General features: G+C 35.8%; 1 protein-coding gene across 16 annotated transcripts in view; it reads right to left on the reverse strand.

Annotated features, from left to right (window-relative positions):
- Positions 1–26,348, reverse strand: part of LOC128020142 (PTB domain-containing engulfment adapter protein 1-like) — a 197,137-nt gene that overhangs the window by 24,703 nt on the left and 146,086 nt on the right. For 4 of the 16 annotated variants that reach the window (XM_052606811.1, XM_052606812.1, XM_052606793.1 and 1 more), the window contains exon 1: positions 21,873–22,024. The exons of 8 other annotated variants lie outside the window; for them this stretch is intronic. The gene's annotated coding sequence lies outside the window, so the exon portion shown is untranslated. Of the gene's footprint in view, positions 1–13,048; positions 13,254–13,342; positions 13,433–21,786; positions 22,025–26,348 lie in introns of those variants that run through there. 4 more of the 16 variants (XM_052606797.1, XM_052606803.1, XM_052606805.1 and 1 more) reach the window with 4 other exon arrangements.

The following is a 26,348-nucleotide window of genomic DNA, read 5'->3' on the forward strand; positions in this document are numbered from 1 at the left end:
AAATGAGCCAATATTTGGCAATAAATTTCAAATGTCCCACTTTAAACATTTGAAAGACACTGATGCGGGGCGCTAAGAACCAGCACGGGAAAGCATAGCTGCCACCACTGCATCCAAATCAGGCTTTGCCACCGTCCCGGAGAGCGTCAGCGCGACCAAATCTTTATCCGACTACTCTCCCTCCGATGCTGAGATAAACATCTGGTCAGGGGGAGGACCACTGGATACTGCTGGTACGCTCTTTGAAGAGGGCCCAGCACGTTTAGTGGGTTGCTCCCATCGACCAGGTGCAAGAGGAGTGGTGGTACCGAGGGGGTTGGTTCCTTGCAAGGTTTGCCACCACTGTAATCCTCAAAAAACACACGCTACTGCCGGAAGTGGTTCTCGTCTGTCTGCCGACAGAACGAGCCCTCAGATCGCGGCAGCAGCAACGGTGTAGTAGGCTCCCTGAAGGTAGAAGAGCCTGGTTCACAGCTCTGAAATGGTCATCTTCCCGCAGTATGAACATGACTCATTCACAAAGGCCACCTCAGCGTGCTCGATGCCCAGACACATGGAGGCAATGATCGGGACCATCACCCATTTCCAGGTAACGACTGCACCCAGAAACGCACGGGTGAAACGGCATCCTTATAAAGACGATCAGTCATCTTTTGCGCAACCCACTCGACACATGAACGGCCACCACTGAAGTGCCGTCTCGCCAACACACAAAGCTTCCGAGAGCGTGCTGAACTCGTAGTTCACCGCAGACACAGTTGAGCAGAACGATACTAACGCTCGGCTCCGAAGTGAAAAGCTGGTATGCATTGCACCTGCTGCCTTCTTATACTCACGCTGTGATCAGTGGCAGCTGGATGCAATAATTGCATGCCAATGTGCATTGGCTCATTTGGCTTACAATCGAAGTAGGTTGGTCTATCGAATTGATATCCCAATTTCAAAATTATCAATCCTTCACTTAAATATTTAGAAGCAATGTGAAGCTAAATATATTTATCCCTATGTGCATTAAACCTTATAACACAAAGCAGAGAAATCGGGTCTCATCTAAGCAAGATTATAATCTGTATGTCAACAAATAAATTGTTTGATATAAAAAAGCATGATTACAAACCATGGGAGGTAAAGATGCTGTGTGACTTCCACAAGCTACAGTCAAAAAGTACATTACCAAAAGAACACAAAAGATTTCATCAGCTAATTAAGCATGAGATATGATTTTATGGTCTTGAGAGCAAGGCAGGCACCTCTTCTAAGAAAAAAATTCCATATAAATGTTTTTCCCGCAAGTGATTCAACTCTCTGTAGCCTTAGTCAGTAACAAATGCCACATTAGGCTACTCCAAAACTCACTGTATGCAAACAGGAAATGGGATTTGCTGATGATGATTCTGTTTAAACACTTGAAGTTAGTCAACATTCATATGTAGACTGCATTTGAATGAAAGAAGCTGGAACATTTTTAAATCCTTTGAACATTTTCCAAGACTTTCACCAATTCAATTTCTTTGTACATTTAGGTATAAAAATTCTCCCTAGATGTAAAGCCAATTACAGTAAACCTAGTCTTAAATTTAGCATTCACCCCAAATATTAAGTTAAAACACACTGTGTACATGCTGTGAGAAACCAGAGGAATGTGAAAAGGCCAATTTGACCTCCTGCCCACAGAAACCCAATGTTCCCCCCACATCTGGTGAAACCATACACATACACCTCAAATGTAGAAAAATTTCCAGGCAAGGGGCAGTACATTTTGGAGACCGGAAACCAGATGGACCTCAGCAGTATCAAATACAATATAAGTTACCTGAGACTTAACCTCAAGTTATTCTACTTCAAAAAGATACCAGCAGAGAATCAGCATTTTTTTGTGAAAATTACTGTTAAGGTCAACCACAGTCCTAAATATAAAATATGTCAAGGAAAGTCAAGGAGTTGCAAAAACCGAAGTTGCAAAAACCGAAAGGAGTGAATGCTGAGAGTATGAATCAGGCACAGGCCCTCATTATGACCCAGGTGCTGTCCTGAGGACTGTTCCAGAGAGAGTGATCTTTCTGCTGCCATCAGCAAAAAGACCCACAAGACATGACAAGCATTTTGTCTTCATTTGCTTCCCATGAAGTAGTTTCAAGGCTGTGCAAACAGAACGTTCAAGAGCCTTTTTAATGCTACTTGAATTTGTCAACACATCAAAATGTCTATGCGCATGGACGGGAGGGAAATGTGAGTGACATTTAGGACAGTAGGAAATTGTCCTTCAGCCCTTGTCAATGGACAAGACTTCTTGCAAACACTGAAAGGAAACTAACGGATTCAGTGAATGATGGACCTTTTACCCTAAAATTGCTCCAAGCCACATGTTCACCACTGATTCAAGGGCAATGTCCATTGGCAGATAAGAGCCTCAAAATCAGCCACATAATGAATTTTGGGAACTGTTGGATACAAGTGTCCAAGAAATAGACACAATGTTTCCATCTATTAAACTAGTTACAAATGGTACGGAGGTCAGCAGAGCCAAACAACGATCCCCCACTGAGCAACCTTAGGGAGCACAAAACAGACGTTTCTGACTGTAAAAAGTTTCAAAGATTTAGCCTGAGAAGGAGACAAATCAGTCTGAACCTTAATAATCCAAAAACAATTGCCCTATTCCATTATTTTTATTTTAAAGCAAAAGCTAATAAGTCTAGAGTGCTGAGAAAGAGGGAGGATAGAAACAGAGGTAGGGGCTACATTACTGCCTGACCCAGTTAGAATAATTGATTTCATGTGTCAACTGAGTCAAGTTAAGTTGAGCAGTAATTCCAAGGAAAAAGAATGGAATTTATCAGGCTTCAACCTTGAACTGCAGACAGGGAATCCTTTGGATGAAAATTCCACATGTAAAAAGACAACGGGCATTAATATTATTGATTCCACTGTACTTAAATCTCAGTAATTCAACTAGGTGAGTTTATTAAAACCTGCATGAAAAACGGAATTCTTTCAGTATAAATACATTGTATAGCATAATTAACACCACAATTAAACTCCCTCCATTCCTTTTGATGTGAGCAGAACATTATCAAACTAGAAAATAGGTCTATCGTTGATCATAAACTTAAATTAGAGCCATTTCTCACATTTAGTGGACTGGTGACCTAATATATTAACTTGTGCAAACTGATCACTCAAACGTGTACAGCTATATTATTTGCTCACCAGCCATGTATACATTTTCTTAGCTTAGATGTTTGTGCTGTCAAAGGAATCTGGCGAAAATAATAATAATAATAATAATAATAATAATAATAATAAAACAACCCTTCAACACTGTAGCCATAGGTCCTTTATCTTGTCTACAGAGTGTCACAGAATATATGGAGAAAAACAATAACTGACATCTTTTCTATGGCAGTAGTGTGACCCCCTTATATCAGCCTTGTGATATTAAAGCTCTCACACACACATATACATATATATATATATATATATATATATATATATATATATATATATAGGGAAGATGGAGATTAAAATGACCATATTACGTAAAGCAGTCTTTACACAAACTCATAACTATATCCATGCATGAAAGTAATCCTATTGTCAAAGGAAAAAACCTGGAATATATTGAAATATAAAAGCCCTTTGATGTACTTTCTGCTAGGGGCTCTTTTATAATACTTATTTTCTAATGTGATGAATTGCTCAAATACCATGTAATATCTCACAAACTGAATACCAATTTAGTAAGAAAAGCTTTATTTCTTTGAGGAAATTAATATTTCTGATTAAATTTAAATTAATTAGAGTGGTAATTAGATTAATTATAAACTATGCCTAGTGGAAAATAATTACATACTTGAGAAACTTCTGTTGGAGGTTTTAAGTGTGTATACACTGTGCACTTATACTGGAAGTCAGTGCTGAGCTGGTAACTGAAAGCTTGTAGAGTCAAACCCCAAAAAGTGATGATCAATAAACTATCTCCACTGTGCCCTTGAGAAAGACACTTAACCCAAGGCTGTCGTCTATGTACTGCAAGACACTTTGGATAAAAGTGCCAACTGCCAACTAAATGAAAAAGTAGTAAACAGCAGTAACAGCAGTCAGAAAAAGCAGAACTGACATTATTTCGCATATAACTTTGATTTGTATTGATGAAATTACTGTTTACAAACATACTCTCGAGAGCGACACTTTTACACCCCAGAAAAAAAAAAGAAGCTGTTTTAGATTTGCGATCAATTTACATTGAGATGAAAAATAACAAAATGTTGTGTGTGGTGGGCTGAAACACCATTTCCAAAAGATTTGGGGATTTTAGCTTCTTAAGATTAAGATCACGATTGAGAGATGCAGGTTAAAGCCTCAACCATAAACAACACTGAAGACGGGCACGCTTTTTATCACAATGCATTCTTCAAAATGTTCAGGCAAAAACTTTAAAGACAGACGAGGACACACTGCATGAAACTGAAATCAATACATGAAATGAGACTGAGAAATGAAAGACAAAGAGACTGAGATAGACAGAAATAATGGAAACTCTGTAGTGTCTAAAGAGCTTGATGGCACAATAATTGCTTGTGTATTCTGAATTATATATTTATATATATGTTTGTCTGCCTCTGTGTGTGTATTTTCTGATATAGTAAATTTGATCAGTAGCTGGTACAGCATTGCTCTTGCATATTTATTAGATTACAATCACAATGGAACGATGTTTCAGGATCCAAAACTGGTGGGGAACACTGCACTTTATTTTAATATAAAATATACATAAAATATAGATTTTGACGTTTGCTTCACATAGCCAACTGGCTTTTCTGACATGATAAATCAGTGCATTTGTGAAAAGTAACACTCGGCTATGATTCCCGTGATAATCATATCCTTGGCAGATAAGGCAAACTCATAATGCACTGTAACAAGAAAAATGCATTTTTTATGTAAATTATGGTGACAGTTAATATAATTCAGTTGCATACATAATTCACTCAACAACAACAACAAAAAATGCTCCAACTAATTAAAGTTTTACATCCTTTCATTCTCAGACACTCATTAATGTTAGCCAGCTAAGAAGAAGCAGATTTTCCCTGAAAAAAAGAGAACGTAGCTTTAGAAGTAAAATCTAATAACAGTTTTTAAAACACATATGAACCTATAAAAAAATCAACACATTGATATGTACAGTGGGTATATAAAAGAATCACCCCATTTTAAAAATAATCACATTTTGTTGCTTTGCAACCTGAAATGAAGATTCACAAATGGTCACTCACAATCAAATTTAACTGCACTGAGTGTGAATATTGCAAAGTCTAGATGTGCAAAGTCAGTAAAGACAGAGAAATATCCCAACAGACTTAAGGCTGTAATTAAAGCAAAAGGTGGTTTAACAAAATACTGATACGAAAGTGTGGTATTTTTTTCCAAATCAGTGATCATGTTTTTTTGTTTGTTTTTTTCAGACATGCTGATATTATATATTTCACTTGGATGTTATAAATACAGTAAATACAGCTGGATAAAAAACAACAACAACAAAAACAAAAAAACACTGTGTTTGTCTTTTAAGCTGCAAAGCAACAAAATGTGATTATTTTAAATCAGGGTGATTCTTTTCATGAAAATGTAAACAAGAACAGGCTATTTAGAAAGTTGGTACACAAACTAATTTTAGATGTAAGTGAATTAGAAAAACTAATTTTGGAAGCATGAAATCCAGGAAAAATTCTATCACACCATTAGGCTGGATAACAGGGTTTATCTGAGAACAGCATTGACTGAATTATATTTGGGCTTATTGTGCACCACTGGGAATAGAGGCATTTATCACATAATTGTACCATAGAATGAGTCAAAACTATTGACCTGAATCTCTCAACCCTCAAGCTTTGACTTTATCAGAACATGACAGTAAACGAAGAGAAAAAAACTGAACTGAACTGAACTGCACCAAATAAAAATAAAAAATAAAATAAAATAAAATTATTGAAACGACTTCATAACCATATCTTTCAACCATCACAGAATCATATGATACATTAAAGCTGAGAAAACTCATACAATTTTCTGTGATTACTGTGGACTTTCTTTTTTTCTTTTTTTTTTTTTACATGAAAATAAAAGAAATTCCACACAATGTTTTTCCCCAGTTCCTGTGGCTAGTGTCATTTGCTCACACTGACTGCACACTCCTTATCCAGCACAAAAATATAACAGCAGTCTGTAAAAGCAACTGGCTCCTAGCAAACTGGCTGATCCTGCCAGCTACATATGCTTGTATCAAAACTTAAATCATGTGGGTCTCAGTTCATAAGTTCACATGGTCAATACAGTTAACTGCTATCTGTGACTATAGCTACATTTTTTATCCATTTACAGTCCAATTAAATGCATATAAATTTAAACAGCTTTTCAGAGTACACCTTTTTATGACTTTACAACTAGAAAAATGCAAGACGGAAAATATGTTTAAAAAACCTGCTATTCATCTCTCCAACTATACATATATATTTTTTGATTGTTGATACTACCTGTAATTAATTCAGCCCTCTACAGTGTGAGTAAATCACTTGCATATGTGACTAAATCTTCAGTCTGAGCAACTAAATGATGTCTAACATCACCCATGTTGTAATTATTCTCATTTCGAGATGACAACACGTGACGTTCTATTTGGAGCTGTTCACACCCTTGGACTCGGAACTAGCCTTCATATGGCGTGAATGCACCTCAAATTCCTTGATTTTACTCTCCAGTGTGTGAGTTGGAGGGTAAGTATAAGTTTAGTGCAGATATATGTATATAGGGGTCATATGATGTGATTTCAATATTTTCTTTCTCTTTGGAGTGTTACAAGCTGTTTGTGCAAAGTTGCAAAAACTAAAGTCTCAAACCCAAAGAGATATTCTTCATAAAAGTTAAGACTCATCCACGCCTTCCTAAAACACCTTCTTTGAACACAGCCACACACATGTCTACCTCACTGGGTGGGAAGAGTTGCATAACACAGCATAAATGTTTACTCTGAAACAAATCAGGCGTAACTTTGTTTCTCGCTGTAGTATTGTTGCAGCCGCCACCCTGACAGACGCTGGGTTTTGTTGTGAAAATTAAACTACTTAGTTTGGCCTTCCAAGAGAGGACACAACTAGAAATCAGTGTTTAATTTGTATTTACAACACTGTTCCAGAACAGTTCAAACCAAATATTCAGATGTGGGCAGCGCATTTTATGGAGGACCGTTGAACCTGGGAAAGTAGCATACAATGCCATCTACACACAAAGGCTGTTTCTATAAAGTGGGGCAATTCCAATGTACACTTGAGAACATTGTGACAATGTAGACTTCATAATCCCATATAGGCTATTTACATAAATTAAACCGTATTATTGAGTAATAATCTTACAAATCAGAAACAGCCCAGCAAATAAAATTAATTAAATATCACTCACCACTAAAAGGGCTTCTTCTTCAAAGAGAATTCTTCAATTAAATCCTTATTTGTCATACAAAAATGTCATGGAATTGTGACTGCACATATGTGTAATAATTTAGGAGGCATATATTGTTAAGTTACATACAATATGGCATAACATATGAAAGCACAACTGAACGTCTATGAAACGTCAATCAATAAAGCATTTCTAAACAATGGAACTTAAACATTTTAACAGAAATTTTATTGTAACCATGTAGGCTAGCCTTTGAACGCATAAAATTTTTATATTTTCTAGCTGCAGGGCTCGCAAAATCACTAGCCCAACGTCCCAGGGCTATTGTGTTTCCAACTGGTCTACCAAAATGTATTACCTCTCTGCCCAACAGGCTATCTAATGCAGATCTTCCACGGGTTCTTAAAACTACTAAAATGAGTATCAACCTTAAGGCCATGAAAAGATTTAAATATGTTAAATAGTATAAGAAATGTCTTAAATATAATTTAATATGGGACGATTCTGTATTTTATGGAACAGTTGGCTGGCAGCCCTGAGAATTGTCTCGGGGGCCCCCTAACGTTCGGGGCCTGGGCTGCAGCCCATGTTGCCCATTAGTGTATAACGCAGCCCTGAATGCATACATTTTTATGTTTGTTAACCTTAAACCACTTAAACAAATTGCATTACACCTAATACATGAAATAAATGTTCTTTTTAACGTCATATGACCCCTCAAACTCTCCAAACACTCTGACTGAAAGCTTCAGTTTCACTCTTCGTCAAGCGATATGTGCTATTTTTCAATTCATGTCAGTGGATACGCAGCGTACCTGTATTTAAGGCTTCAAAATTGTAATATTGCATAGAGAATGTTGGAATAAGACAGGAAAAACAGCTCATAAAAATAAAGATCTCAACCATAAAGCCAATTTTCCAAGCTCCCTCAGCACAATCCTCAAATGCAATAGAAAAAAAAATCCCTTTCTGCGGTTATAAAATTAAACGTATGATCCAACAGTACATGCAGTATATACGTGTCAAATCAAATTACTGAAATATAAATCCAAATGCACAGCAATGTATGTGCACCCTGCCCAGCTGTCTTCACAAAGGGCAACAAAGGTAAAACAAAATGTCCTGGCTCACAGAACAAAAGAAGAAAAAGCAAGCCAGGCCATCTAGAGGGAGCATGGGGCCAGACGCAAGATGAAAGGCTAGAAGCATAAAGCAGCAGTGGGTGGTGATGGGTTTCTTTATCTTGACTCTTAGCAATGCCATAAGTGATCTGCTTTTCAGGCAGAATACTAGCTGTGGAAATGGTGGTAAAAGGCCATGCTGTACTAAACACCCTGGCTTTGAGAAAACTGCCCAGTAACAGGACTGATTACTGTCGGATAGCAAGTGTCAAATGCAAAGGCTCTTGAGGTTCAACTCTATTTTGCTGATGGACTAGAGCATGGAACATCCTAGTAGACAAAATGTGTTTATAGGTCTTGCTGAACGCCCTCTTTTTTCTGTATGTCTATGTGTTTCATGTAAAGATGAAGTGTGTAATTTCTGTGCCACCAATGTCATCAAGCTAAACTGAAAATGTCTAAATTGCTATTGGTCTGACAAACAGACCCTGTACCAAAGCATTGCTGTGTCAGACTGGTCAGAATGTTTGAAAAAAAAAAAGAAAAAAAAAAAAAAGCTAAGGTTAGTTTAAGATTTGTTTTATTTTTTATGGTCGCCTCTGAATATTAAGTTGAGTAAGGAGAAAGTATTGTAATGTCAAGTATTGTAAATTACACACATCACTTTGAATGATTAAGGACCCCCTGAAGGTGAAGTACCTTTAGGGTAGCTACGGGATTCTTGTCCAATTTCTCGAAGGTCAAACACTAAGGAGGTTATTCATGCAGTGCATAAACACTGTGATTATGCCTTACTCAGTTTCCCCCACAGTGTGTATATATCCTAAATTATACCATAGCTCAGAAAAGATCATGTAAAAAAAGCCATCTAACTGAGATACTAGGTTAACAAAACAAGGATTTTGCCATGGTCGCTCTTGTATAAAATTGCCGGAAAATTCCTATGAATGCTATGCCATTCAAAGCTTGTCAAAATATTGCTTTAAAAATTATATGCACACTACCCTTCAAAAAGTTAGGAGTTGGTAAGATTTTTCAATCTCACCAAGGCTGCATATAATTGATCAAAAATACTGCACATTTTGTAGTATTGAGAAATATTTTAGCATTTAAAATAACTGTAAAAAAAAAAAAATATTGTTTAAAACAACTGTTTTAAATACTGTTTAGTAATTAAAATAACCTGGTACTAATTTCTTATTATTACCAATGCTCAGAACAGTTACACACAACAGGAGAGTGGTCATACTTGTGCATCAAACTAGACAGAATTCAGTTATTGTTCCATCTCATAAATCACATAAATTAACCTCTTAAAGGAAAACATCACTGTTTTTCCATATTCCACTATTTTCTTCCCTCAACTTAGATGAGTTGATATGTACTTCTCCCGTCTCAGCGAGGGCGCCACTATGCTAGTGTTTAGCTTAGAACCATTCATTCCTTAGGATTCAAACAGGGACGAACTTAGAAGCCACCAAACACTTCAATGTTTTCCCTATTTAAAGACGGTTACATGAGTAGTTACAAAATAAAACATGGCGATTTTCTAAGTGGATAAAAAAAGATAACTATAATGTATGGAGGAAGAGCACTTCATAGCACTTTGACCTTGGCACAGTTATATTATCACTCCTGAAAACTCCTCACATTGGTTGTATTGATGGAAGTTAGAGGGAGGGGGGACGGGGAGAGGTACGTATCAACTCGTCTAAGTTGAGGGAAGAACATAGTCGAATATGGAAAAACTGGCATTTTCCTTTAAAGGCAATAGTTCAGACAAAAAAAAAAGGGTCTGCAGGCTGAAATCTCATTTAAGTTTATATACCATTAATCTTATCAATATAGTCAATGTCTCAGGTAAGCATCACATGGATATCCTAAAATGATTAGATTTCAGACACATCACCATGGTACAGCTCAATCCACATCAATGAATCATGTGGCAACATGAATTTGTCTTGAACTTGTCCAAGACATGGCATTTAATGTAATGCTCTAATCTTTAGATTTTTCCACAATTTAGCATAAAAAAATTATAGTTGAAAAAATTTATATTGGCCAACATTATATTTGTTATGCTAGATATTTAATATTAGATAGGGGTGTGGGATATGACAATTTTTGATCGTGGACCATAAAAACGTAGTAGGCCTATCGTGCTACAGCGCACATTCTATGAGCTGCAGTTCTGGTGCCTCCGTCATATACTGTACAACACCACATGCATTCACGACAGTGTTAACTGTTAAAAGGTTTAACACTACTTTTGAGTGAGTAAATGGTTGTATAAAAATAAAACACTAGACTTTTTTTTTTTTTTGGGGTGAATTATTTAAATTTAATAAAACAACAAAACTGCTCTTGACTGAAGAAATGTAATACAGTTACTTTAGGAATCAGTTTATATAGTTTTTTATTTTTACATTTGTTCATTCAATATCTTAAATGCTCCTGCTAAATACACCTATTGTACTTGAAAATAAAGCACTGTTTGTGTTATTTGTATATAATGTGTAGTAAAAAGAACGACAAAGACACACATTACATCTTTGTTATTAAATAATAAGAACAAAGATTTTTATCTTCGCCCTCTTTGGCCTAAATATCTGCCATTACTTTTTTTTTGTTACCTTGACATGCTTTGTCTTTACAAAAGGAAAATTAGTTTGGCTGTAATGTTCAGACAACTTGCAAAATAGTTAAACCAACATAACAACATGGGGTGTTGATGGCGCAGTGGATAAGACACACACCTTTGGTGTGAGAGACCTGGGTTCGAATCTACTGTGACACACCAATGTGTCCCTGAGCAAGACACTTAACTCCTAGTTCACTGGTCTCAAACTCAATTCCTGGAGGGCCACAGGTCTGCACAGTTTAGCTCCAACCCTAATCAAACACAATTGATCCAGCTAATCAAACTCTTCAGGATTACTAGAAACTTCCAAGCAGGTGTGATTTGGAGCTGGTTGAAGCTAAACTCTTCAGAGCTGTGGCCCTCCAGGAATTGAGTTGGAGACCACTGTCCTAGTTGCTCCATAGGTGTGCGACCTCTGACTATATTTGTAAGTCGCTTTGGATAAAAGCGTCAGCTAAATCAATACATACATAACAAAGAATTGTGGTAAAATCGTGAATTGTGATATGTAAAAAAAATAAAAATGACGATATATTATTTTTTCCATATTGCCCACCCCTAAGGTTAGATATTGATTTTTTACCCTCATTTCTTGGGAAACAAAGTACAAGCAAACAAAAACAACATTTATTGTGATGACATTTTCTATAGCCATTATTTAGATTTAATTTCTTGGTGTATTAAATTTTTTGTTTCTTTTTTTCTGTTTTTGCAGACTCCTCTTCAAGGCACTGAACCCCCAACTGCTCCCCGGGCACTGCAGCATAAATGGCTGCCCACTGCTCCGGGTGTGTGTGTTCACTGCTGTGTGTGTGCACTTTGGATGGGTTAAATGCAGAGCACGAATTCTGAGTATGGGTCTGTCACGTCACTTTTTCCACTTTTCTCTTTCAAAATCTATGGTGACGGTTTAAGGGATACTTCACGCAGAAAATAAACATGTTTTTCTACACTTGAACACATTTATTACTTCTGTGGAACACAAAAGGAGAAATTTCATGCTCTTATCTTCCCATACAACAACAGTCCTTATTTACCATGTCTGTCAATATATAGCAAAATATAAAACTTAGACGTAGTCTATTCAATTTGAGCAACAGTATGTGTGGAAAAACCTGAAATTCTGTCATTATTTTGCTGATAATCTTGCACTCATTTTCGGAGACAGAATCAGTCAGTCAGAACTCATTGCAGTCTGGTTCTCCCACACACACACACAAAAAAAACTAAGCTCAGAAAAACTAAGGAAAAACGAGCTTGTGGCAAAAATGACATTGTTTCTTGCATGTTTCCTGACACTTTCAAAGTGAAATGTCCAGTGAGTTGTGCTTAAAGCACACTAGGTTTCATCCAAAAAGGATGAATGTGAATCTGGCAATGTTTTAATATGGTGGTTATTGTAGCTACATATCACAGCAGTTTGGAAATTAATGTCTGGTGAGTGGTGCTTAAAGGTTAATTCTCTATCGTAAAAAATAAAAGTACACCTACACTAAATGGATAGTGTTAACAAAGCAAATGTGAGATCAAATGTATTTGCTTTACCCTGCTTTGATCTTTGATCTCTATTATTGTGATGCGTTTCATAGGACTCAAACCATATCACAAGTTCAATGCTGTACCAGGGGAGCTACAGAGCATATAAAAAAAAAGTAATTCCCATGAAACTGGTAATGTGATGCATGTGTATTAGTTTACAAATCATGTTCTTTGGTATAAATGTTTTGAGTTCATAATGTAGTGTTTTGCTAGGAACTGTGTAAAAAAAACAAATCTTTTTTAAAAGTTAGTTCACCCAAAAATGAAAATTAGGGTGCGTTTTACTCACCCCTGAGGCATCCTAGGTGTATATGACTTTCTTCTTTCAGACAAATCCAGTCTGAGTTATATAAAAAATGGTCTTTGATCTCTCAGGCTGTTTCATGGCACTCAGCAGGTGTTGCATTGCTTCAGTCCAAAAGATGTGAAATAAAAAGCAGCCTTCCATAAAAAAAAAGTGTCTCACATGGCTCCGGGGGGTGAACAAAGGCCTCCTGCAGCGAATCAATGCATTTGTAAAAAAAATATCCATATTCAAAACTTATTAGATTCAAATAATCATTTGAATCTAGCTTGTGCTCACTGTTGTAAATGGAAGCAGTTCAGGGGGAATTACGTATACGCAATTAATTACGATGTCAGCTTTGCGCAAAAAAGAAAACCTGTATAGAAAAAAAGATACAATGATAATCGTTTTATCATCACAGTCCTCTGATAATCGAATCATGAGATGCCTAGAGATTCCAACTTCTAGTGAATCTTTTGTAGTTTTGCAGAAATGTAGGTAGAGTTAATTTTTTTCAATGATGCACAAAGCTACTTTAAACGTTTTTGCAATATAGCACACAAATTGTGCTACTTGTGCTATTCCCAAGGTAGCTATGACTGTAAATGTATGGAAAAGAGCACTTGTGAAGACACATCAGAATTCTCCCTTCACGTTCAACTGAAAATAACAAAGGCTTTGAACAACATGAGGGTGAATAAACATTGACAGAACTTTTATTTTTAGGGTCCTTTAAGGCAAGGGTCCAAATGCCAAATAGGTACATGCAATGCAAACGCAGACTAAAAGATTACTAGACAAATGTTAAATTCCATTCATATTATTTGTCAAACTAATGCCTTGGACATAATTTTGAATGTCTCTCTGTACATTGCTTTTCTTGTTGAGGTGGAGCTGGAGCCGCTGCTTACACATTTAATCTGCACTTTCTTAAAAATCCTGTATGAATGTGCAACAACAATAAATTTGCATATTTCTGAACTACTGTTCTAACAATATACATATAATGTATTCTTAACAATAATATTGTTAGTTTCTATTAATATTAAAGGCTACAAGCTTAATATAGCTCTGCTTGACACATTTGATATCGGGGGTCCCTGCTCCATGTTACTATAGCCTAAGGGGTTGTTGCCCTGAAAAAAAATGTTGACGATCCCTGCTTTAAGGTATTCATTTTATTATATATACTATACTATATATTCCTTCATTCTAACATGCCACTCCGGGTGCTTGCTTAAGTAAAGAATACCTAAATCCCCGGATGAAGCACACTTCCTGACTGGGATGCACTAAGTGTAAGCCATACCTGTCATTGAAGAACAGTGTCCTTTGGTAGAGATTTTCAATAATCCATCACCTGAGGGTCACACATTGTCCTCACACACCAGTTTGCCCTTTTTTTTATTTTCTCATATGAGTAGCTCCAGCTTCTCAACTGCTTACACTTCCCATGTTGCTCAAGCTTGTACAATAAATACACCCTTTGCAGATTATATTTCACAGATTTCATTTCTTCTCTCTTCAACTTGACCTTAGTCAACTCCACACTTAAAACAGTGTGCCTGCTCATGCAAAATGCTCAATTTTAAAGGGCCTTTTCAAAAACGTACATTGGGAACAACGTGGCAACAAGTGTACATATCTCCAGTGTGAGCAATTTGGAAACAACAGGACTGCAAGCACAAATTAGTTTGCAAATAACTCAGCAGAGCTTTTATAGAAAAGTGTGAAATTAGACATGATAACGGCTACACTGCTTTGGGAAATTATGTGGCACCAAAAAGGCACTCAGATGAGATCACAGTGGCATGTGAATTATCTAGAATCAGGTTAAGAGTGGTGAAAAGTGACTGGAAATCGCATGTTCATTACAGGTGTTAATACGGCATTGTGTGACATTTTAAGAAGCTTTGACAAGCACTTGCCTTATGAAGAATGTGTCTGGACACAGTAAAAGACGCTGTAAAATTAAATAGCCCAGACTTCGGCCCATGTCTTGAAACAATTACAATCAATAAATAACATAAAAATTGGATGGAGTAAGCTGTCTGGCAGCACAACAACTACTTCTGTATGTGTGTGCCTATCCCATCATCTCTTTATTGTATTAGGATAGGGAAGGTAAATTGCTTTGTGTTGACGTCTCAAGACAGGGTATCAACAGCTGCATAAAATCAGGGCAAATCCCATCCCAGCACAATTGTCAATTGAGACATGTCTTGTAATGAAGTAAGATACATCTCATTGGGTTTCATGAGAATGATTTTTATGGCTCTAGCTGGGGAAGACCATGGCACATACAGGTGCTTCCCAATAAATTAGAATGTTGTGAAAAAGATCATTTATTTCAGTAATTCAACTCAAATTGTGAAACTCAGGTATTAAATCAATTCAATGCACATATACAGAAGTAGTTTAAGTCTTTGGTTCTTTGGTTTAATTGTGATGATTTGAATATGATGACATGCCAATCAACTAATAAATTCAAAATACCTGCAAAGTTTTCCTGAGCCTGCAAAATTGTCTCTCAGTTTGGTTCACTAAGCTTCACAATAATGAGAAAGACTGCTGATCTGTCAGTTGTCCAGAAGACAATCATTGAAACCCTTCTCAAGGAGCCACATTGAGAAGCACCTGTACCGATTAGGGCACCCACATAAATAACTTAACATCAAGTTTTAGCAGAATATGTAAGACACAAACTGTTTGTTCTTTTTAAACAACTTAGCTTCAGCTGGCTGATAGATTTGAACTCTAATGGGAGATTAAGTAATGAAATGGTATGAGATTGCAAAAAACATGATGCAAAGGTATTACTTAAAAACTGCTTCCAGATACGTTTAATGCAAAATAATAAAGACAGACTGTTAATGACCAACCAATACTAATTTAATTGTATACTTGAAAGAAGGGTTGGGCCGATAGATGATGCCATTGTCCATCGCCGATGGCTGATAGACATCACGATGTTGCGCCAGCATCATGAATATTATACATTGCTTAAAAAACACATCTAAATTAAAACAAGATCAATTTACTTTAGTTTTTTGAAGGCCATTTATCTTATGAAAAATATTTAAAAAAATGGAAAACAAAAATGCTAATTCAGAAAATGATTTTGCAGTACAAGAGCCACTGACTTTTTAAATCATTGCAATAAGGCCACTGACAAAATATTGCTGAAAGCTTTGGAAACATGTCATGAAACATCACTCGCCATTTGAACTGAAAATATATACAAACTAATTTACAATCTAAAGAAAAGAAAAAAACTTTAAACAAACTTTTATTCACAAAAACTGCATCCAAATGACAAGGGAAAAGAACAGAGGAGAAATTATCTTATTTAAATCTTAAAAGTGTATTATCAAACTAATTTAAAAGTCAGTGTAAACAATTTTTCAAGGGCCAATAATGAGCTGCAGAATAAACTACCCCATGTAGTCAGCAATCTTAAAGATGCATAAATCCTGAAAATCCAAATAGTGGCTTTACCTAGAAGCAACCAATGTTATAAGATTTATCTAATATAAGCTATGCCTCAAGCCCTCCCAAAGTTGTGCTTGAGAGTCAGACGTAACAACCTAATTAAGATATGACAGATTTATAAGAAAAATGCTGTGTAAAGAGATGTTTGTCACTAGGCATCAGGAATACCATAAAAAACCAAAGGGTCTGTGAAAAAACATCACCTCTGGCATTGTATGATGATTTTGTATGATTGTATGATGACACACAATACATGGCAAATACATTACATTTATGCATTTAGTAGACGTTTTTTTCCAAAGCGATTTACAGTGCATTCAGGCTATATATATATATATATTTATTTATTTATTTTTTTTTTTTTAACCAGTATGTCAAATACAAAGTTGAGTCAGTTCTTAAAGGGGTCATATGATGCGATTTCAAGTTTTCCTTTCTCTTCGGAGTGTTACAAGCTGTTTGTGAATAGATAAGATCCCTAAAGTTGCAAAGACTAAAGTGTCAAACCCAAAGAGATATTCTTAATCTAAGACTTGTCCACGCCCCTCCTTAAACGTCTTGTCTAAACACGCCCCCACATCTCTAAGTCACTGTGTGGGAAGATTTGCATAACGCCCGCCCAAATCTTCATGCAAAAAAAGATGGCGTAACTTTGATCCATGCTGTAATATTGTTGCTGCCGCTGCCATGTTGCGGAGACGCTGTGTGTTTTGTGTTGAATGTGAAAATATTTTGTTTGGCCTTCCAAAAAAGGACACAATTAGAAATCAGTGGTCAGGTTGTATTAACAACACTGTTCCAGAACAGTTCAACCCAAATATTCAGATGTGTGCAACGCATTTTATGGAGGACTGTTTCCTGATCCTGGGAGAGTAGATTACAATGCCAGCTGTTCTGACTCAAAGTCTGTAAGTACGTTTACATATGTAAAGGATTTGCCACTGATGATTCAAACGTGAGTTTTGAGCAACGTAGAGTAGCTCTTGTTGTTTGTCATTTCTCCGATCACAAATGCAGAAATGGGTTTATGTTTACACGGCGTGATGCAACACAATGTTTAAAAAGACAGTATAAGTCACTATAATTCGTAATTATGTCCCCACTGGATGCAACAAATGGCTCGTTTGTAATAGGTTTGATTGTTTTTGTCGCGCTAGTGTTCTGAGACTGGGACAGACATCACAGTATGGTAAGGGGCATAACATTTCCTTCACATGCTTGAGGTATTCAGCCTAATGACAACACACTGGATAGCTGGCCAATCAGAGCACACCTCACTTTTCAGTCTGATGAGCTTTGTAAAAAAATTACACATTTCATAAAGGTGAGGCAAAGAGGAGAAACTATGATATGTTTTTTGAACCTTAAAATGCATTAACACATTTTATTACACCAAATACACAAAATGTTATTTTTTGCAACATCATATGACCCCTTTAAATGTTTCCAAATATCACTGACGTCTAGCTATCCAAAACCACATTATTTTATTTCATTGCTAAAGCTCTCTAATTTCCAAAATGTCACTTCTTGTCTTCCATGAAAAAGAAAATCATACAGATTTTGATTCACATCAGTAAATGATGACAGAAAATATTTTTTAGAAAAAAGTATTTTTTTAAAGCTTAAGTGTTTTTTATTATTATTATTATTATTATTTCATTTATTGGCATTATCACCAAACAAAAATGCAAAGATAATGATTGTTTTCATGCTACTTATTAAGCCAATGTAAAAAAAAAGAAAATGAAAAATACAGAAAACAAATCTAAAATGACAATCCCCAATCTGTTTTTTTTTTTTTTTTTTTTTTTTTTAAGTTTCAGGTTAATTAGGATTATTTAAATCAGTCATGCTAAATTGCACTTAGAAATTCTAATGGTTTTCATCTAATCTGGACTTTAACTACAGATGAAACAATTTTACTTGAATGTATATATATATAAAAAATAAAGTAAAAAAAATTAATTCCACTCATGACAGAGCCATTATATTCAGATAGTTTACTGTCTGTACAAGTAATGAGGTCACTGGATGCTTGTCTCATCCTTTTCTATGTATGCCCTCATCTGCAGTTTGCTGCTTTCAGAAATACATCTAGAAGATAAAAGATTTCAGATAATTTTTTTTTTTTTTTTTTTTTTTTTTCACATTTAGGGACACCAAAAAAGAAAATAAAAACAAAATGGAGCTGATGGTACTGCTAAATCTGCTCTTTGACAACAAGTGCACTGTACATGACCACAAAGAGAACAAGCTTAAATTGAGAAATCAAGATTAGAATTGTGTTATGAATAGCACTGATCATAAAATACTGAGTACTCTTTATTCAACTATGAATGTTATTCCATAAAGGCCAGAAGAATAGGAGAGCTGAACACCCCCCAATTTTTTTTTTATTTTTTTTTTACGGCAAAAGACTTGGTTTAGAGTTTAAGGTTAGTCGGTAGTGTTTAGAATTAGCTTAAAATAAAAGCAATACAAGTCTATGGCTTGTCCTCATTTAGATAAGCTTGGTTAACGTGTACGTAGCACCACATAACCTTCACTTCTTCAGAGCTATGAAACTTGAAAAAATCAGCAAATCGACGAAAATGAACGGCTTGCACATTTTATAAACTTCCCAGTTCTGAGGACATTTTAAAAACAGTATTTTCAAACATTAAAAAACCTCCCCACTTCCTTCATAAATTGAAGAAAACCATATCTCTTGAATAATGAACTACACTGGACATTTGTAATTAAAAAGAGCTTTGCAGTCACTTCAAATTGATCACACGTCTAATCCAGGTTCATGTATTAATCACGATTCTAAATCCTGTATAAATTGATTTAATTAAGAAGAGAAAGGCGTTTGCTGGTTTTACAGCAGCAAAGACAATAATAAAAAACTGGTTTACTCCGCACCTGTGAAAAACATTTTGGATTCATAGCCTCTTTAAGATAGCAATGTGAATGTACAACTACAAATAAACAAGGCTAAACCTAATACCACTGATGCATGGAAATGTGTTCAGGATTTTGTTAAAACACCTTTTGCTTTAATTGCAGCCTTTAGCCTGTAGCGATATGTCTTGGTTTCTACTAACTTTGCAATATTTGCCACCCTTCTTTGCATAGAAAACATTTTTCATATATGTTTTAGCACTAGTCAATTTTATCTTTTTCATTTCTGTTTACTAACAATGTGTTAAGTTTTTGCATGCCATTTTCATAATAAGTAGTCTCATTCTCTATCCTAGTAGTTCTCAATTCCAGTCCTCGTGTACCACTGTTCTGCACATTTTGTATGTATTTATCTCTTATAATTTCAGACATTTGTTCTATTCGACCATAAGTGCCTTGTGAAGTGGACATCACAGGATATTCTGCCATGATTCCAGTTCAAAAGAAAGTGTATATGTTCCATTGAAAGGGCATTAAAGTGTGTGAGATGTGAATTTAAATTGTATTTATTTACAGAGAATTATTATGTCACACTTCACATGTAAGTATAATCTGTGTGTGATGATACTGCAGGCAATGGCACAGTGCAAATGAATGAATGTTCTGAAGAAGTGAACTTCAACAGATTTCCCATGCTTAGGGAGGAGGGAGCACTGAACACTTTGTAGGCAGTCTGTCAATTGGATCACATGTTATCTGGTTATCTGAATCAGGTGTGTTAAATAAGAGAGACATGCAAAATATGCAGCGGTGGTACACAAGGACTGGAAATAAGAACCACTGCTCTATCCTATGGTGTGACAAGAAACAGATTAAGCCAGAGGTGCCCAAACTTGGTCTTGGAGGGCCAGTGTCCTGCAGAGTTTAGTTCCAACTCCAATTAGACACACCTGAACCAGCTAATCAAGCTCTTACTAGGTGACATGCTAGAAACTTCCTGGGAGGTGTGTTGAAGCAAGTTGGAACTCAACTTTGCAGGACACCGGCCCTCCAGGACCGAGTTGGGCACCCGAATTAAGCCTAATTTTCACTTATTGCTCTCAAAAAATGTACACCATAGATAATTTAAAGCCGTTGAGAGAAAAAAAAAAAAAAACCTGGCAGTTCCAAAGCCTAGCAGTCATTTAATCAACCACATTGCCCAAAAGCAAATATTACAAAGTCATACACTGGATGTGCAATGGACTGAATGGACATAAATGGACGTCATGAAGAATTCATTCAGTCTCCTTACTGGCAGAATATTTGCTAGCAGAATGGTGGACTTTTTTAGATTTAGAGAATCAGTTTGTCTTTCTCAGAGAGCAAATCTCTAAATCTGACTGGCTCACACTGAAGTAAAAGGTATTGTCATGCAGATTACAGCTTGGAAATGGTCTCTAGAGGTATCCATGGACATACATCGCCAGTGCTTCCAAGGGGCACTACTTGGCCAAAAAAAAAAAGGTTTAAATACTGAAAAACAGAAGTAGCGAGAAAGCCTAAAAAATGATAAAGTAATATGATGATATGTATGTATAAAATCCATAACATGATACACACACAGACAGTCAAAAAATAAGATGACAGATATACAGAGATGAAGTAGTTAGACAAATAAACAGAAAGACAAGTATACATTATCTACAACACCTATCAGACAAGAAACAAACAGCTAGACAGACGAACGTAAACAGCTTAGACAGCGAAACAGACAAATTAGCATATAGACAAAGACGGACTAATAAACATAGGCTACAGACTTTGGAAAGTACAGTGATTACAGGTGACGAGGAAAACGGTCTTACAAACTCTGACAAAATATATTTTCCATCTCAGAATATAAATAAAAAAAATAAGAATATCACGTTTAAACTTTTACCCCATTTACCGCACAGATTTGAAACCATTCCAACGCGTCGAAATAATGTAACTAAATAGCATCAATGTGAAAACAAACACTGAACAGTTGTCAGGCGCATCAGTAACATGCATTTTTTTTTGCTAAAAAAGCAAAGCTTAAGGAGATGCAAGATCTATGTCTATCATAAAATAGGCTACCCAAAAACTACACCATAAAAGCCCCTTGTCAAATTCAAGAGGACAGTTAAAAGCCGACAGATCCCGCCTGCTGTCACTCGTGCATCCATGTTACAGAAGGAACCTGCTCGAGCGCATTCCGTCCTAACAAATTCCGTCCATTTCATTCCTCTAGGATACACCCTTAAACAAACCAATGTTTACATCATGGCTGAAACTACTTCATGTGAATTGCATAATGTAAAATAAAGTTTTATACACGTTCTCTACACGGGCTGACTCACTTTCAAGGACTTCAAGTTCCCTTTAAAGAGAAGCGACGTACAAACGCAATATACGTTCCAGAAAAGCAAAAGTACGATCCACTCACTGAAAAACAGGAATCCTTCGCGCGTCCTGAGCTGTGCACGCTCACGCTGTCTTTTACACACACTCACACTCTTTCCACACAGACACACGCACACACACACACACTTCGCTAGAAAGTTGAGTGACGTCAGCCACCGCAGGAGTCTCGCCAACCAGCTGTAGGTTTAAAGGGCCAGAGGAGAGGCGATGAGCGCTTCACTTTAGATACTGTAGCTCTCTCTCTCTCTTTCTCTCTCTCTCTATATATATAAGTATTCTAATTTAAAGCCATTTAAAAATTTGGTATTTCAAAACAACATAAAAAAGAGGTTGAGCCCTTTTGAAAACAACCCCAACTTTCCCCTATATATATTTAACACAATATTTAGCACATGAGCAGGTCTTTTCATCTGACATTCCAATTTGTTTGTTTTTTTACATTGAGTACACATTTCACATTTTTATTGTTGTACTTCTATATCCAAATTATCATTATAAATGTAATAAAAAAAATAAAAAAAACACATGCCTCATGTTTTCTTGATGCTTCAACAGACTGATTACTTTTCATGCATTTCCTTGTGGAACTGAAAATCAATAATATTTTATTCCCTCACTAACAAAAATCTGTTCCTACATTTTGCTAATGTTATCATTATATTATGAACACATCATTTCTGAATAATCTTTGAATGTTCAAAACTATTTATTTTTTATTTTTTTTATACAGTTTTTGTGCTAACGCTTTAAGAATGTTATTAAAGACCCATTAACTGTGAATGGACATTTTGTGTATGTTACCGTAAAACGTTTTGTTCATAACTTTGAAAGAACCTTGCCAGATTATTAGCCAAAGTTCTGAGAACTTTAACTGATGAAAGTTCTAAACCACCAGGGCCAAGCAAAATGCCAAAATGTAGCATCGTGCAGATTGCAGGAGTTTAAACTAATTAATAGTAGGGGAAATCGATTAATTTTAAGGGAAGTGGGTAACACTTTAGAATAAGGTTCCATTAGTTAATGTAAGTTAATGTAATAATTAATATGAACAAACAATGAACAATACATTTATTACTATAATTATTAATCTTTGTTAAATGTAAATACAGTTATTCATTGTTAGTTCATTCTAATTTACAGTGCTAATTTTAACAATCACAACTTTTGATTTGAATAATGCATTAGTAAATGTTGAAATTCACATTAACTAAGATAAATAAATGCTGTAGAAGGATTGTACTTGCTTAGTTCATGTTAACTAAAATAGTTAACGGAACCTTATTCTAAAGTGTTACCGGAAAGTGCATTAGACACATAACAAGGCTCAATTTTTGTTTAACTAATCCTGTTCATCTTTCTTTCTATCAGTTTTCATGTACTAAATAGTTCAATAGGGATATGATGTGTGCAAGTGATCAGCCTACATTTAGATTATTAGAAAGCCATCAGTGCTATATAAAGCCTGTCATCAACTGTCAATGATAAACTGATGTGTGGCATGCTCAGGTGCATGGTGGGAGAATGAGAATGGCAGCTTTAGCATCACAAAAGGAGCTCTCACAAAGATATCATGCTGATTTTTTGAGCACAGTGCCAGCCAAGTGGTGCATGGAAAAAAGTGTAAGGGAGGTTTTAGACGTTAGTTTTGGCTAGCTATGACTAAACACAAAATGCAGGAGCTGTTAATTTTATTACTATCATTGTAAAATGTACGAGAAAAACACTGTGCTTTAATCACACTGATTACAATATTCTGTGGCCCACCATGGAAACATGAAGCAAAGAGCACCAAAATATCACTGTAATCACTGTCTTTTCAAATGAAATTTACAATATTGATTGTGAAAACATGAAAGTCTTTCCTTTTTTTGCTTACATTTTTTGAGTTCCCGGAGTACAATCAAGATGAAGCGTGAATCCAATGAAAATGCAGGATTACTTTATTAGAAAAGAGATCTCACTGGCATACATTGCCGTTAAGTAAATGGAAAAACCATTTTAAGTAATCACTCAAAGTAAAAAAAAAAAATGCAAGAGGGACAAAATGTGGGCCCGACTGACAATGAGATGTTACAACACTGAAATATGAAAAGGAAATTTTAAAAATTAATACATTTGGGCTTTAGAAGGTAACCTCTTGTGTCTTATGTCATACAATTATTTACAAAGGTGGATAATTTAAAAATATGATTGCTGATTTAACAAATAAACAAAAACATCTACCAAAATTAGTGTCTACCAAATCAGGACTTTGGTAGACACTATAATCTTAAATATTTATAGTGCATTTATCAAAACGTTGAACTTGGTATTACAGTGCCATGCTGCTGCCTTGCAGTAATGACAAACAAATTAGAAACTCTAAAATCAAATGCTTTGTGTGTGTGTTTGTATGTATTTCCTTGTTCAGTCTATCTCTCTAATATGGGAGGTATATCGCATAAGGAATGAATCTAAATGTATGTTGTCCATTATTCAGTGTCATGACAATGACTTCTCTCACAAGATTGCTGATGTACAGAGATGACATCTAAGAATCTAAAAGCTATCAGACAAGAGACTGTTGCTCCATCGTATTTTACACAACAAGCCTTTTAAAAGATAACGGACTGTCTCTATATGAAACGGCTCATACATAGCCTAGTTATCAGATAGCTGTAAGCTATTAAATGCTTTCATTCAGAGCAGGGATCCACAGGCCATTAGTTAATCCCAAGAACAAAGGCTTTACTGAAAAAATAGGCTGAAATTATAGCATTGTGCACATGTAAATGTGAGGATGTTAATGTAAAGAATGTGTAGGCTTATAGGCCATTCACACAGAATGCATTTATTCTTTGAAGATGCAGCAGTTAAATGGGGAAAAAAGTTCTTGAGATGTGTTTTTAAACTGGGAGTTGCTAAGACAAAAATATGAAGAAAAAAAGTTTTATTATTCCATTGGATACTATTTTTAATGATTTATATGGGCATTAATCTTTTCATAATACACTATATTACTTCCACTGGTTATGGGCCGGTCATGGCATTTGAAATAGTGGTGCATTTTATAAGGCTCACTGAATGCTATGATTTATATTTATGCCGCACTGAAACTCAAAGCCGCAGAATATGAAAGGCTTGAAGATCTAAATCTAAATAAGAGAACAGCTTATACAGGCCAGTGGTCCTATGCAATGCAATAATAATTTTCAGTCTCACTACAATATATCTTTTCATAAACTCACTGAGATATGATGAACACAAAAATTCAAAAGGACAGGTACTCATGGTAATGCAAGCTAAATATGCACATCAAAGAACCCCTTTTCAATTAAGTGGATCTCTTTTGATGTTGAGGGAGTCTTGTTTGATCAGTCATTACACATTACACATAACTTGAATAATTCTGGAAATAGGCAGCAGTTTGTCCACATAACTAAATTAATGATCTTTGAACCCATTGTTTCCAGTTTTGTGAGTATAACAGACACAACAAAGAAATTAGTTGGATACTGATGATTTGAGCAGGACCTGCAGGTGACCCGTTTAGTCCTTACTTTCATATCAATACTCACAGTAATCACTGAACACAATGGACACTGCACTAAGAGTTCAACATTTTTATTTTGTAGGGATATCAGCTAAATTTCTGTAAGTTAGTAAATCAACCCACATTTAATTATGTTAATTCTACTTGAAGGTGCAACATCATTTGATGGGATAAGACTTTCTTGAACTTCTTACACTAAGACACTGGGAGAACTAGAGCTTCTGTTTTAAAACTTCATATAAAATCAATAACATGGGGTGAATAAATTTCTCCTTAGAAGAATATGATACGATAATCTAAAAAAACAACCACTTCATATGCTTTTACAGAGAATGGGAGAAAATGCATTGCTGGCTGCCCCATGTCACCTAAAACATATTGTATGTCTGTTTATGCAGAGAGATACGATGAGGACCAAGACCCCATCTGAGCTATGTGCACTGTGCTTTAATCTCCTTCCTCTCAAGGAACAAACTTTGCATGTCAGCAGGAGTTGAGACACCAAGACAACAAGCAGCAAAACAGCACTGGTGGTCAGAGCAGAAAATCCCATTAAAAAGGATCCACAGATAAGGCGATTACAGTTTTCTCAAAGTGGCTCTGAATTTCACACCTCACTATTGCTTCTACCACAGCAAACCACAGCAAGACCATTGTGGCATGGACAAATGTGAGGCTAGTTAGGAGGAAGGAATGGTGCTGTCATGTTCCTAATGAACAACATAAGTGGTTTGAGATGTGGGAGTCCACATGGGTCTGTGATTTGTTGGACTATTGCCTGTATTTGAACTTTTGCAGGTTTCTTTTCCTTATTAATACTGAAGTAAAAGAACAGCCTCTTAAATGAGGCAAATGTGGTACTGAGGGTGCTAGTTTAAGCAAAAATATCCTTACAGCTGTAATAAAAGTTAAAGGGGTTTTAGAACATATAGTGTAATGTAAGTCTATTGGTACTTTGTGATGTAA

Source organism: Carassius gibelio, chromosome A9 (assembly GCF_023724105.1).
Source record: "Carassius gibelio isolate Cgi1373 ecotype wild population from Czech Republic chromosome A9, carGib1.2-hapl.c, whole genome shotgun sequence".
In the NCBI taxonomy this organism is placed as follows: Eukaryota; Metazoa; Chordata; class Actinopteri; order Cypriniformes; family Cyprinidae; genus Carassius; species Carassius gibelio.